Below are 16381 nucleotides of genomic sequence, written 5' to 3' on the forward strand. Positions count from 1 at the left end.
GCCATCTTGCTCCTCCCTACTCTCATAGAATCTCACAGGATTTGGTTGCAACAACAAGCAGTTTTCTGGCTGAGTGAAAACGTTTCACAGGTAATTCTACAGTCAGTGGATGTACTAACATTATCAACTACTAGGAAATTAGGTGCTGAAATATTTTACATGTTATTCATATTAAATATATATATATATGTATATATAAGTATGTGTATATGTATATAGGTATATATATGTATACATATATGTAAATATATGTTATTGTATATTGTTATTTATATATTTATAAATGTTATATATATATATTTAAATAAATAAAATGCAAAATATTTCAGCACATGACTTTCTCAGTACTTGATATTTTTAGAACATAACATAAAAGTATATGGCATTTGACGTTTTAAAAGTTTTAAGGCCGCCCTGAACATGAGAAAACCCTCGTTATTCAATGCTGTAGCGCACATATTCCCTAGTTACTGGGGGAAAATAGGGAGTACCAATATGGCGGCCGGTGGCTTCAAAGCGACTCGTTCTAACAGCGGGCGATTAGCACTCCAGTGTATAATATAGCTCAGTGGGATAGACCCACAGCCCCCTGGAGAATATGAGCGCCACGGCCCATTTATTCTCCTAAAATGTTTTTCTCAGACTTACCCGAGTCGTAACAGATGCTTGCGCTGTCTTTCGTGTTAAAATCATCACTTTGTGAATTGCCATCTGAACTTGTCGTTTTTTTAGTCCTTAAAAAAGCCTTTAAAGGTGCAATCACAGGGCAGTCAAACTTTTTTACAGTAGCAGGCCACACACTATCAGGTAGGAGGGTGCACTTATGCCGGTGCCCGAGCCCCGGAGGGGAGAATTTTGGAAAATAGAGTCTCCCTGATGTATTTTGGAAGCTTTCAAGACAGGTAATTATTTAAAGAATAGAGTCAGAGTGCATGTTTTAAATTCAATAAAAGGCAAAAAATGTGAATGATCAATTCTTCAAAAACAACCTTTGTTTTTTATTATTATTTTTAAAACATAATTTTTTTCACATGATGTTCTCATCATGTTTTAACAAGGTTTTGAACACATTTGCATAAAATTAGTTGAATTTGAATTACTAGCACCATATAAAACAGATCAGATTAGGTGAATATATGACAATTTACTAACTTCCGAGCGCGCAGTGAGACAACACGCACGCGCTCAGTTCCTTCTCTGCTGGCGCACTCGACCTGCTCATTCCATGCTCAACACCAGCTGTGCTGTGCACTCCCTTGGCTGTTTCTCAGCGAGCGCCGTGCAAGAAGAGTTTTTCAGAGTTGAGCTCGGATTGGTTCCTGCACGCTCAACCAGAAGGCACAAATATCGCTCCATTATATAATCAGGGAAATGTAGGCGGCGGCAAGATCTGCTATAGCAGCGATTTGCCGCCGTTGACCGGCTACTTTTGACTGCCCTGCAATCACGATCTTAATGCCACATTTTTTGAAAATATGGTCACTAATGCATGTATTTCCGAGTTGGTCGAACTCAAAATCAAGAAGTGCTTTAAAGTGATTTAAACAGTGACAGTTTAGAAAAATATAGTTTCCATGTTTTAAAATGTTGTTTAGATCAGGAGATCTTCAAGATTCAAAAGAAGGGCAATAGACATAGTAGCTCCCATTTCTAGCTGATGTCAAAATCTGTATTAGCAAGAATAATGTTGCATAGCCTAGAAAAAATCTATTTTTTCACCTATTGACATTTTATGCAAGATAAATATGTGTTGCAATCTTTTGTCATATAGTTCAAGCAAGTCCTTTTTGAGCAATGACTTTGTTAACTAACCTTTATGTTGTTTGTTTCAAATTAAACAGAGTCCTCCATGAGGTAATTATTAAATAATAACAAATAATAATACAGTAAATTACAGAGCAGTTAGATTACTTATGCATCTATCCATCTAGCCTGAGAATTACAGCTTCCTTCAAACAGATTTTAATCAGACAAATGTTAATCTCAAAGATTACTTGAGTAAATGTCAAAAGATTTTTTATCAAATACTAATTTTATTTATTGACGGAAATAACTTATACAAACTAACCTGACAATATGTGAAAAGTAATTGCTCTCCTCTTTAAGCCTTAATAACTACATACTTCTAAAGGTTTTTAAAAAACAACACATCATACATTGAACTGAAGGAATTTAGGAAACAAAGCCAGTGACATCCATGAATCTCGAAAGGATTTCAAGGTCACTAGTCACAAATAGAACATGGAAAAAACATGGATCTTTGAAAAAGTTAGTATTGACCAGTGGTAGTAGTGTGATTGTAGTTCCTTCGCTGTTTCAGTAGCTTGGGGAGTTCTTGTAATGGAAAGAAAAGTAAATTCTGCCGTCTAGCAAAAAAAAAACTTTGAAGCCAGCTTTACTGGCCATGACTGTTTACATAATCAAGGAATTTGAATTTGTTTACAGCACTGACAACAGCAAACAGAAATCAGGAACAAATATATAAACAACAGTAGTATAGAATATAATCCAAACTTGCATGCTTTAATATATAAAAAACTAACAAATGTGTAAATACTAAGTCTGTATCTATGTGTCATGTATCCATGTACATCCTAAGCCAGTGTCTGTCTCAAAGGAAATTTCACTATGGTGACACAATATTGAGACAAGATTAAACAATATGAATAAAACGCTAAGCTGCTAGGCAGAAGAAAAAGACTTATCGGGAAGGGAAACATATGGTGCAGTTATTAATAGAGGCATATAGGCATATTCAGGTAAAAATGCTCAAGTTAAAAAAGGAAGAAAAACAGCCGGCGGTTTTGCAAAAATTGACTGCTGGGGGGCATTGTCCCTCAGAGATGAAGGACATGCCCCCTGCATTGGGCTCAGGGTGCATCCCAGGACAGAGCTGGCCCTCCTAATGAGTTAATCCAACTGCTTACTCTCGGCTGCTGCTCCAACAAACTATAGAAACTGCTGATTCAACCATAGAGTCAAATAAGGCCTCCAGGAGTGCCCCTTCCTGTAAAGAGCATTGGTGCTGTGACTCCAGTTTAGTTTCTTGTTCAGGTGAACACCCAGGTGCTTAGAAGGGTCCACTATCTCAACTTCAGTTCCCTGAGTATTAACCAGTATCAGTGAGGTGGGTCTGCAACTGCGAAAGTCCATCACCAGCCCCTTTGCTTTCCCTGCATTTAGCAAGAGCTGGTTCTGTTGGCACCAGACTACAAAGCTCTGGATGCACTGTCTGTACTTGGACTCGTCCTCATCTTTGATGAAACTGAATATTGCAGAGTCATGGGAGTGCGGTCTTAGCCACCGGTACATTTGACTCTGAATTGTACAATGCTCATGATGTGCTTTCTTAAAAAATAATACCATGACACAATGATGCAGTAATAACAATCAAACACAGTCTGCAGTATAGAAAACGTGAACACACTATGAACAAGACGGACAAATTAAGACATTGCAGCAATGGTGCAATGAGCAGAGTGGATAGGATCATGCACATACTGGAGCTGGGAGTGATGTACAGGTGTACATACGAACATATATTTCAACAGTGTGATGAGTGCAGACAATGGGAATGCTGGAATAAATTTGTATTATATATGGTGTTATGTACATTAGGGAGGTAGATTTAGCATACAGTATATACAATCTAACAATATTAACAGTAAAAAATGAACAGCACTGTTTTTGTTGTTGTCAGGGTCAGCTGTTTGTTAGAGTGATTGCTTGTGGGATAAAAACTGTTTCTAAGTCTGTTGGTTTTGGCGTACACTGCTCTGTAGAAGGGAGAAGTTGGAACATGTTGTGACTGGGGTGAGATGGATCTGTAGTGATGTTTCTGGCCCATTGACTGACTTTGGAAATGTACAGGTCCTTAATGGAGAGTAGTTTGGCACCACTGATCTTTTCTGCAGTCCTTACTGTCTGTGGCAATCTGGCCTGTCCTTTTTGGTGGTAGATCCAAACCAGAGAGTGGTGGATAAGCAGAGGGCAGACTGGATGACGGCTGCGTAGTAGTGGATCTGCAACTCCTGAAGCAGATTGAGCTACCTGGCCTGGAGCAGGAAGTACATCCTCAACTGGGCCTTCTTGATGATGGTGACAGTGTTGGGCTTTCACTTTAGGTCCTGGGATATTATGGATCCCAGAAACTTGAAGGATTCCAAAGCAGACACAGGGTTATCACTGGTCAGATCAGGCAGGGGACCAGAGAAAATCACATTGTTTTAGGCCATTTTGGGTCCCCTTCTGTTCAAAATGTAGATCAGATTATAAAAAAAACAACACCAGTTACCATAACTATGCATATGACACAGATCAGCATCACCATGTCATCAGGTGACTATGAATCCATTCAACCGGTTAGTATAAATACTTAGAATAAATTAATGCATGGATGTGCCAAAACCTTCTTCAACAGAATAAGAACAAAACTAAAGTAATGATTTTTGGACCAATAGAGGACAGATAAAGACTTCAGCTAGTAACCACCTATCAGGCCCGAAATCTAGGTTTATTCATGGGCTCAGTCCTGAACCTCCAAAAGCATCTAAACACAATTACAAAGTTGTTTTTGTATCACCTGAAGAACATTTCTAGGATTAAAGGACTGATGTCTCAGCAGGATCTGGAAAAACTAATCCATGCGTTTATTTTTAGTCGAATTGATCACAGCAATGGTGTTTTCACAGGTCTTCCTAAAAAGTGGATCAGACAGCTGCAGCTGATCCAGAACGCTGCTGCCCACGTCCTCACTAAGACCAAGAAAGTAGAGCACATCACCCTAGTTCTAAAGTCCTTCCACTGGCTCCCTGTATCTCAGAGAATAAACTTTAAAAAACTTCTGTTAGTCTATAAATCCTTAAATGGCTTAGCACCTAAATACATCACAGACTTGTTATCAGTGTATCAACCATCCAGACCATTAAGGTCTTCTGGCTCAAATCTACTCTGCATACCTAGAACCAAACATGGAAAAGTAGCATTTAGTTCTTATGCTCCTCTTGTCTGGAACAAACTCCTAGAAGATTGTACATTTGTTGAAATCAAGGTTAAAAACCTATTTGATTAGAGATGGCTTTAAATGTTATTGATTTGGTTTGTAGTCTAACCTGTCTTATACTGTATCTGACCTGCTGCTACTGTTCCTGTGCAATGTGCTTTCATCTGTAATGTTTTCCCTCTGTCTGTACTTTTTTTCTTTACTCTGTAATGATTTTTTTTTGTTCATGTACAGCGCTTTGAATTGTCTTGTTGCTGAAACAACCTTTGTAAATAAACTTGCCTTGCCTGGCAAACTTACACACCAAAGCAACACTTGGTGACCTCGTAACTGGGTGTCATTACCGCCACCATGAAAAACAATCTTATTATATTTACACTTAGCCAGCAGCTTTAGGTAGGATTAACGTCCCCTGTTTTGGCCCCTGGCAAGCAGTTGACCATGGTCCCTGGTGTCTCTAGTGCTACATGTGTGAATATGGAGCTGCTATTTACCAGAGTCGGCTTCTCAGCAGGTGTATCGCTAAGTGGGAAAAATCTGTTAAAAACACAGATGGTGACCCAGTGTGTTGGGATCTAGGACTATAATGCCCACGTACCATCACCCAGCCAGCCTGAGGTCCCAGCTGGGCAGGCTCTGCAGGACAGCTACGTGAAAAACTTTGTGGCTTTTGGCTTTCTAAGGGGCAGCTATCTGCTGTTTTTTTAACAGTGCAAAGTCAAACCTCCAATTCTGACACCATCGCCTCCAAAGCTACATAAACACTACATTTATTACATGTACCATTATCACTAAAGGAGGCAGAGGAATAACTGAACATCAGACACAGAGAGCAGGAGAGAGGGGAGACTTAGTCAGAGACAGAAAAGCTAACAGAGGGATAGGTGAGGAAGCCCTAGTAAGGCTAAAGCTAGGCTAGGCTAGGCTAATGACCCCTTACCATGCAGAGGAAAAAAGTAAACCGTGTGAAACACAAGTAGTTCCCAAGCATAAAGTGCAGCAACAGAGAATGTGTTTTAAACATGCTTATGTGTTATAAACAGAGAAATGTCCTAGCAAAGAGAATTAGGATAAACTCAAGAGAGTCTGGAAGACCAAACCACAATCCACACACCCCACAATGTAGCAACAAAACACAGGAAGTGACGCAATACGTCTTACCCGATCATAGATCTGCCTTCACATGGCAGCACCATGCTCACTGGTCCTGCCTTGTGATTTAATCAGTGATTTAAAAATATCTTAAATGATGGGCCTGTTGTTGTAAACTGCCCTTGTGTTTGTAAGTTTCATTTTAAATCCATATCAATTTCGCAAGTCTGCAGTGCACTGAAAAGTTGGACTCCAAAAACTCTGTTGGTCTTCATAGTTTCGATCCATTTTTTAAAGCTGGGTGCCGACTCAATTTTTGAGACTTTAACTTGAATTTTCCTCTGAGCCTTATCACAAACAGACTTCCTAAAGTTTGGAAATCCCCATGTGTGCTTCCATGGCTAAGGGAGGTGACCCTTCAAGAGTGAATAAATTCAGACCTTTTGCAAAACGATGCAAAAGTATTTCAAAAAATGCTCTGTGAACCACTGAGGAATTTCATTAGAGTAGAACATTCAACAATTTCTACAGTGCGTAAGCAGTACATCATTGCCACTGCTACCATCAAAGTTTGAGTGTTTAAGCCATTTGAATCAAAAACTGTGTGTTGCGCTATTTACTGATCATTGCAAGGCATCTGACACTGTTGATCACAGACCTTTGTTAGAAATTCTTTTCACAAACAACCTGGCTCTCAGTTTGCATACTTGTTGGAAAATAGGATGCAGTGTGTTCCGATCGCTGGAGTTATTTCTACCTTTCTTGAGGTCACAAAAGGTGTACCACTAGGGTCAGTCTTAGGACTGATGCTGTTTACAATCTACGTTATTATTCTGTGTGCAAACCTATCAAATGTCTCTCACCATTTATAATTTAAGTGGATGATTTTGTAACTTACTGCTGTTCAAATTCAATTGCACAGGCTTTTGAATTTCTGCAGTCCACCATTGATGCAATGCAGACCTTTCTGGAGCAATGGAACTGATTTAAAATACTGCAAAAGCCAAAAGAAACCTCAGAGAACATACCTTGCATTACAACCGCCAAAGTAAAACTCTGGATAGAGCTCTTTAATACTTGGGATCAATTATTGATTCTGAGCTTTCTTTTAAAGTTCATCTTAAACATTCTATCTCCAAATTAAGGGTGAAGCTCAGTTTCTATTACAAAAAAACACTGCTTCATGGTGTGCTCTGATTGGAGCATATGAATTACGTTGAAAGATAACCTACCTAGAAAGACAACCCGTTTTCTGATCTGATATTTTTGAGCAAAGAAACCAAGCTTACCGCCCATGAGCAGGTCCTTTGTTTGCCGCTCTCAACATTCATATAGCCTCATCAGTTTACAACAGATCAGATTATAGCCCCAAAACCACATAAAAATTTACTTTGTTATCGTGGCCCCTTTAACATTGGTCAATTGGTCAAATCTGACCACCAATGGTCAAATCTGCATCAAATTAATTGCAGACTGTTCCCTCTAAGTGCTTTACTGTTGTGGCAATAAATGCACTTAGGTACCCTGTGAGGTTTATCTGACAAGATGATTTTCTCACACATTTAAAATAAAGTGAAGATATTTCCTCTGCTCCTTAAAAATCTAATAGTTTTATTACTTTTGTATTGAATCAGAAGAACATCTTGTAATTTTCCATGCCATCCCAACTCATTTGCAAAGAAGTGTGAGCAGTTGATTAAAAGAGCAGGGCTAAGGCATTGTATTAGTACAAGGTTAGCTCTCCTCCTCTTCAGTATGTAATTATCAGAGAAGGCTCAAGTATTGGCTGCCTCCTGTGCATCACCTCCCCTTCAGCAGACATCCAATCAGAGCCAGCAGCTTCCATTCTGAGCTTCCAGTGCACGGCTGCACTTAGAAACAGAGCAGATCCTTTTGCATTACCCCACCACTTTGGCTCAGGTAGGTTCATTAAAACAAACACACACAAAACCTGAACAGATATTGTATTCTAGTGCCTCTGTCGATGCTGCATCTTTGTCTTCAGCTGCTAAAATGGAAATCATGTCATGTGTTTTGAATAAATGTGCACGGATGGATGCAGAAAACCTTTGAGCAAAGCAGAGTCCTGGACGGATACTAGACTGTCTATTGATTTTCTGCAGTGTCAAGATGTCTGCATGGATCATTTATTGTTGTGCAATTATGCTTTGTGATGAGGAATATTGTTGGTGACAATAACATTCTTTAAGGTCATCAGCTGATACAGCAATCACCGCAAAAAGGCTAAAATCCTTGCTCAATCCTTTAATTGCTATTAATTATTACAATAAACATATTGCAAGGACATATGCTCTAAATATTGGTGATGAAAACTTCATATTGTCCATCCAGGTTTGATATTTTGTATTTGAAGGATTCAAAATGGGTATTTATCTGATGCACTTTTGTATGTTCATGTTTTTCAGGGAAGATTTTATTCCTAACAGTTTCATCTGTTACATGATTCATTTGTAGCTGTCCAGGGTTCTGAAAGTCTATTCCACTGACATACAATACCAGCTATCCAACCTTTGATATTTTTGCCCAATTTACATAGTTTAGTGTAAGGTAGAGTTGACAATTAACCAGAATTTATAGTGAACATATATAGTTCTTTTTTTCTGCTGTTCTTTACGTGTGTCCATTTCACTTTTCAGTCTGGCAGCTCAGAGGCTTCTCGAGAAAATGAAGAACATTTAAAGCAAACTACTTATTTTTATACAGGTTTTTTTTCTGCATACAAATGCATGTCTTTGTATTACATTATTCCTGCATTAACATACTATCTATCTTTTACTTTGTACAGTAAAAGATAGAGAAAAAGAGTCAAAGCATGCCTGTGTGGTTTCTCTGCAAGCCTGGGTATGTTTGTGTCTGTGCGTGTGTGAGTGGGCCTGTGTGTGGGTGGTGAGTGCAGTCATTATGATGACAGAGTTATTGTGATTTTGTACTTGTAGTGTCTTTCAAGACAAAACAAGTTCTGGCAGCCCCCACATTGAACAACGTGATTTAAAAATAATGGTTATGTATGATGGAATAGACTTCGTGCACATTTTGTTTTCTTTGATGAAATAGGTTAAGAGATGTAAGATATTGCTGAGTTTTGGTTGCTTTTGTTACCTAATAGTACTGTTTTACATATATATACACACTAGATGCTCAAAATGCCCAATACCATCTTTTTGAAAGACAAAAATATAGATTTACAGTAAAAAAAAGCCCACATTATTTTATTATCTATTAGCTATCACAAAAATTGCTATTTATATGCTTTTACGATTTATTTCAGTTTATTATTTGAATTAGTTAAAACATTTTTTATCCAATGAAACCTATCAGATTGCATTGAGTCCTTAACATTCAGCATTCACTCCTCCTGGATGAGCATGGACAGTTGCTGCATAGTGTACTTGACTTTGCAGCAATCCCTTAAGTGATGATAACTTCTACTTTCAGAATATCAGTGCAAATGCAAAAAGGAGATAAAAAATGAATGACTAAATAAATAAGGAGGGTTTTATAACACATTTTGATAAGGAAATTGTTTGAAAAATATAGTGCTTATAATGATAGAAGTTGGAGTGCAAGCTTCAAGTGAAAAACTGTTTCAGCTCAGCTTCTACTGGAAGCTCTAAACTGTATTGTCTTGGGCAATCATCATTATGAAATGCACATTTAAAATTATACTTGTACTATTAGTTTTGACCTATAGGGGAACCCACAAAGGTAATCTGCTATAAATCCAAATTTGTGTATAAAAAGTGATCAAATTGCTTTCAAAACATAAAGTGTGTAATGAAATTAAATTAGCTGTAATTTGGAACATATGTCTTTTACATAATTTCTTTGCTGAAAAAAATAAATAATAGTTATCTTTTCAGTGATTTCAGAGTGAACAGATCTGACAAATTAAACTAAAAACAAAATTCAGGTTTCAGGATAAAATAATTTCACACAACAACAAATCATTAAAGACAAAGTTTGTGAGACTAAACTATAAGTTTTCAAGACAGTGTTAACTCTAATTTAAAAATTAAAATATAAGGTGGCAATTTCTATCAAACTAGAGTAACATATAAATTCATATATTGCTAATGCCTGCGTGTACATTGCCAGAATCAACCATGGAAAAGGCATGCATCAAGTTTTTGGACACAAAGGCCATCTGTTGAGTATTGGACAATTGGAAAAAGACATCATTAAACTAAAACTGCCATCATTTATATTCATATATAAATTATCTTCGGTTTATTGATATAGGGCTAATTCACAACAAATATTGTGTTGTGTTTTTGAGAAGGAATTCAGTCCTTAAAGGATTTAATTGACAAAAAAGTCAATTCAATCCATTCATAGAGATAGATTTAAAGTTTTTTCATACTTGTATAGATAATACTTTTACAACATCAGTGAGTTTCAAGGCTTGTTGTTGCTTCAGTTCAGGCATTACAATGGAGGAGAAGATATTCTCAAGAAGCTCAACCTTCTCCCATCCTATGGAAACAAATGTATTTCTTTTTTATACTTTTTATACTTTATACTTCTAATTTTAGTTTCCTTGTGAACAATAGAATTAAACAAATAATGATATTAACTGTAAGAACAGCACAAAGTTAAGCAGCCATTAGGTACCTGGACCTGGGAGTATGGGATGAGTGCAAGTGTGCGTACAGTGTCTATTCCCTTGTACTCCCTGCTATTGCCTAAAAGTAGGCAATTGCATATCCTAAAAACTGTGAACATTACTACATTTTGATAAAAAAGTAATTAACAAAAAACATTTCCAATAAAACACTTTGATATTGTGTTTTTATTGTTTCCAGCACTTTGTTTCCAAATGCACTTTTTCCTCTATGGGTAGAAACATTGTCCCCTCCTGCTGGACAATGTTTCTATTCTATTCCACATAAAGAAATAGCAGTGTTTCACATTAATATGAAACATTTTGTAGTATGAAATGTCAGCACAGACGTTGCGGGGATATTAACTGATCTCTCATCAGTTAATGCAGTTTTTTCACCAAATCCACACTTGCCAGGGTAATTGGTTCTAACTCACTCTGAGGTGAGGTAGTGCATATCTTTCTGATGGTAAGTCTCTGTACTGGCTCTGTGAAGAACTGGCAACCGGGTGTGCATGGTGTACCCTGCCTTCTGTTGCAGTCCTCCTGAACATGATTTAGTAGAAACAGAAAATGAAGATATGGGTGGATATTGACAACCTCATTTTGACAGCATGGTGCAACACATCAGATTTGTACATTTCTTTATTATTTGGAGTTTTGCTAGAGTTATACCTGACATTAGAACAAATTAATTCTGTCTTTTTAAGCTTCCTGTTGTACATCTGCTTCTCCTTGATGTAAACATGTTTTTTAAGTAGCTCTACATTATTATTTACTTTGACATGTATTTAATAATACATGTGAAAGTGCATGAATATATCTGATGTTTCTTATGTTGATTTGCACTATTCCCTCTGACATTCCAATTCAGCCCTGCTTCCCATTACATTTAGCTGTCTGATGATGAGGTGTTGAGGGGGAGGAGGTGACAGCTGAGCTTCACAGTAAGTGTCAGGCCTGCTGATGGTTTCCATGGAGCTCAGTCTGTTGCAGGCACGTGTCCCTGGTTGAGTTTTTGAGAAGGAATGTATGAATACACTTCTTTCTGTTAACTCAACAAGAACTTAAAAACAATGTAGTGTAAGGAGGACCAAAAATCTGTCCTGAGAGCGACAAACATTTGTGTCTCGCTGTCACAACCATTTAGGTTTGGATGGAAGAGGCCTGCTCAGCCTTACAGGGCTGTTTTGAACACACAGACAGGGAGTGTTTAAAGAGGACACTGATCTGAAAGAATACATAAAGGGAGTTATTTTCAAAGATTCCAAATAATGGCTGCTAAATTGCGTCGACAGGAGGAAACTGTGAGAGCAAAAAGTGGCAGTGTTGCACTAGATCAAAGATTGTGTCCCCAATGGATAAGAATTCAAGACAAATTTGGTCCACCCCATTTAAATGAGTAAAAGAGGAAGATCAAATCCTTCACATAATCACTCCAGACACCCAGCCACAAAACACAAGACCGTTTTTAATGAATGGACAATTTCTGCTGTTAAACATTGTCTTAGAGACAATGTTAATTACTTTTAAACAAAGAAAAAAAGACTTTTGTCAGCAGACAATCTGAAAAACAAAGTAATTTTTTTTATTTTATGTCTCACTTAAATAAGAAAATATTATAACTGAAACATCAGATTCATCCTGGTTTATCATTATTCTACGTTTTTGTGTATTGACAGTGGTCATGTCAAATGCAACAGCTGAGCAGAGCTTCTCTAGCTCCTGTTGACTGAAATCTTCCTCCAGTCATTAGAGGTGATCATGAAGATAACTATTAAAAGAAAATAATAACATAAATAGATCTGTCCACGGAATCTGTCTGTCCCCCATTGACCGCTGTAGATAGGCACCAGCTTCCCCGTGACCCTGCATGGATAAGCGGGTAGTTTTATTTACAAACATGCCACAATGTTTAAGATCAGGTTTTGGTATTTCCCGCCTTTGTTTAAGTGTGTTAAGATTAATACAGCACAATATGCTGTTGGGTTTTCCAACAGCATCTTGACCCAAAACACACCACTAGAACCACTGAAGAACAGCTACACAACTATTCTGAAGAGATATTAGCCCTGATCTAAATCCTATTGAACATCTATAGAAGGAGCTGAAACCGACGATCTGGCAAAGGCACCCTTGAAATCAGAGAAAACTGAACCTGTTTGTTCATGAGGAGTGGGCCAGAATACCTGTTGACAGGCGAAGAGGTGTCACAGCCTCAAAATCTCACATTACAAAATATGAAGTTAAAGGTACCACCATTTTTGTCCAGGCCTCTTTCATTTGTTTATTTTTTTTTATATGTGTTGAACCACATATATATATATATATATATATATATATATATATGTTAAGAACGTGAATCAGGAAAACCCAGAATTTAACCAAACAAGCGAGGTATAAGCAAAAACAGGGTTTTAATAATAAAACAGAGACACGCAGGCTCAACGATCAACAGGGCAGTCCAAAAATCCGGTACACAAAAGGCAGTCCAAAATCAGGCAGAAGTACCGACAGGGATAAAGCAAGCTCAGATATTCCTTAGGCAGATTCGGGTAGGCAAAACAGGCAATCAGTCAGACAGGGCAGGAAAAAACAGATCAGGGGACAGGCTGGCTCAGAATCAAAAAGGCTCTCAGGTTTGCATCAACAGGTCAATCATGAAAGGAAAGCTGGAACAAAACTCACCGTGGGCTCGTTAATGATCTGGCAGATTGCAGAGGTTTGTGGCAGGACTATATAGGGGAGTGAGCGGGTGAACAGGAGTGAAGACTAATTATAAGTGAGCAGGTGGAACTAATCAAGGCAAGGGAGCTGACGGATTGCTGAGGGGAAGAACAAACCGAGCTGAATAAAGTGACAGGTAAATAAACAGGTAATCTAACAGAACACACAACGTCTAAACAAAGACAAAACAAGAAAGAACCAAAAGCAGAAACTAAGACTAATAAAACCGGATAACCTGAACCAAGAAAAAACCCAAATCGTGATATATATATATATATATATTACACACACACACACACAATATATATATATAAAGATAGAATATGATAAGATAATAGATATATATATAGATAAATATATATATAGAGATGATATAGAGGATTATGAATCTATAGAATAAAGATAGACTATACTAGAGATAGACCTCTAGATCAGATACATAGCATAGCGATCAATGACATATATGATGCATCTAGGATATATAGAAATACTAGAATGACAGAGTATCATATAGAGATATATATAGAACAGAGAGAGAATATAGATAATAGATATACTACATCTAGATATATACATATATAGACATATAGATACATATATATATATATATATATAGATATATATATATATATATATATATATATATATATATATATATATATATATATACTGGTAGTGTCAGTTAAACGCGTTATTAACGGCGTTAACGTAAATCCATTTTAACGCCGACAATTTTTTTGTCGCCGTTAATCGCGCGTCAAAACACACACACCGTTCCCCAATGTTTTTCCACCCGCCGCGCTCTCCAGACTGTGTTTATTTTACCCTCGGCGCTTTCCGTAGTTTCAAGATTGCTAGAAAACTGTAGCAAAACAGACCCGCACTGCACTCACTTTTGCCAACAGTAAGCGCAAAGTTTCTTTTACCCTCGGACACATGCGACTTTGGGCTTCCTTTTTCTAAAAGCGCTTCTAAATTTCATGAGTCACGGGTTGCGTTTTTTTGGGCAGGTTTCTGAAAGTGAAATCGCTTATTTGGGCTCTAACATAAGTGACGAAATAGGTGTTATTATGAGACCTGCCTGCACTACATTTGAGTGTATCCAGCTGAAATATCCCTCCGCCATAGGCGCCGACGGTAGTAAAGGCAGACAGAGCAACTCTGCACGTATTTTCTGCAGTTTGCGGTGCAATAACCGGTGATAACTGCTGAAAGTAGATTACTTGAGAGAGAGAGAGAGAGAGAGGAAATGAACAAAACTTATGACTATTGAAATGTACAATTTTTATTAATTTATATGTTTATGCATAATACCATGTCTATCTTTGTTTAAGAGGCAAAAATATATATCGGCATGAAAACAGGTATTTATTTACACATTTGTTTACACACTGTGTAAACATCAGGGCATCATGATTAGTCATATAGCCATTATAGTCCAGAGTTTAACATTTGGCACCAGGATGTTTTCATTCCAATTCTGAAAAGTGCTTGAAAAATAACAAAATAAAAATAATTTTTGTACAAGCATGTATTTTATTAGTGTCATTTATTGCAAAATTGCATATTAAAATGCCCAAACAGGCTATTACAGTTTCAGAAATAAAAGGAAAAATATGTGATTAATTTGCGATTAATCTCGAGTTAACTATCAACATTATGCGATTAATCGCGATTAAAATTTTTAATCATTTGACAGCACTAATATATACACATATATATATATATATATATATATATATATACATACATACTTACATATAAATATATATATTTACGTATATACATATATATATACACACATACACACACACATATATATATATATATATATATATATATATATATATATATATATATATATATATACACGTATCGTAGCCAGATCGTCTGGCTCTGCATGCCACCACATTGGATTTGAAATGAAACAGGCACAATATAATTGAAGTGCAGAATTGAAGGTTTAATTCAAGGGGTTGAGGAAAAATACATGATTAAACATGTAAGAATTGTAGCAATTTTTATAAAAACACCCCTCATTTCATTGTCTCAAAAGTATTTGGACAAATATACATAACAACTAAGTAAAGCTTTTTAATATTTTGTTGAGAATCATTTGCAGTCAATGATTGCCTGAAGTCTGGACATCATGGACTCATGGACATCACCAAACGCTGAGTTTCCTCCTTTGTGATGCTTTGACCGGACTTTACTGCAGCTGTCTTCAGTTGGTGCTTGTTTGTACGTCTTTGTGTTTTGTCTTGGGCAAATAAAATGCATACACGATTGGGTTGAGATCTGGTGGTTGACTGGGATCTGGTGACTGACTGGGCCATTGTAGAATATTCTATTTCTTTGCTTTAAAAAACTCTTGGGTTGCTTTTTGAGTATGTTTTGCATCACTGTAAATCTGTACTGTGAAGCACCATCCAATCAACTTTGTTGCATTTGGCTGAATCTTAGTAGCAAATGTATCCATGTACACTTCACAATTTATCCGGCTGATTCTGTATTTTGTCACATCATCAATGAACACAAGTAACCCAGTGCCATTCGAAGCCATGCATGCCCATGCATCACACTACCTCCATGTTTTACAGAAGCTGTGGTGTGCTTTGGATCATGAACTGTTCCAATTCTTCTCCAAACTTTCTTCTTCTGGCTCAGGTTGATCTTAGTCTCATCTGTCCAAAGAATGCTGTTACAGAACTGGGCTGTTTAGAGCTCCTACACATTTAGGACCTAGGGGGGTGGGAGCGTCGCTGGGGAGAAGGTCCCGCTGTGTGGTAACGTCCCTGACCCCAATTTAATATGCATCTTCGACACTTTCATTAATAACATTCTCATAAAACACATATATGTAGGGCATTAATTGGGGGGTGAGGGTGGAGGTTCATCAAAAAACTGCTAAATGTCAACACACCATTGTGATTTATATT

At 37.2% G+C, this 16381-nt stretch overlaps 1 protein-coding gene across 1 annotated transcript in view; it reads left to right on the forward strand.

The window, feature by feature from the left end:
* Positions 1 to 7948: 7948 nt before the first annotated feature.
* Positions 7949 to 16381, forward strand: part of palmdb (palmdelphin b) — a 40693-nt gene continuing 32260 nt past the window's right edge. The window contains exon 1 of the mRNA XM_021310831.2: positions 7949 to 8014. The gene's annotated coding sequence lies outside the window, so the exon portion shown is untranslated. The remainder of the gene's footprint in view (positions 8015 to 16381) is intronic.

Source organism: Fundulus heteroclitus, chromosome 21, assembly GCF_011125445.2.
Source record: "Fundulus heteroclitus isolate FHET01 chromosome 21, MU-UCD_Fhet_4.1, whole genome shotgun sequence".
Classification (NCBI taxonomy): Eukaryota; Metazoa; Chordata; class Actinopteri; order Cyprinodontiformes; family Fundulidae; genus Fundulus; species Fundulus heteroclitus.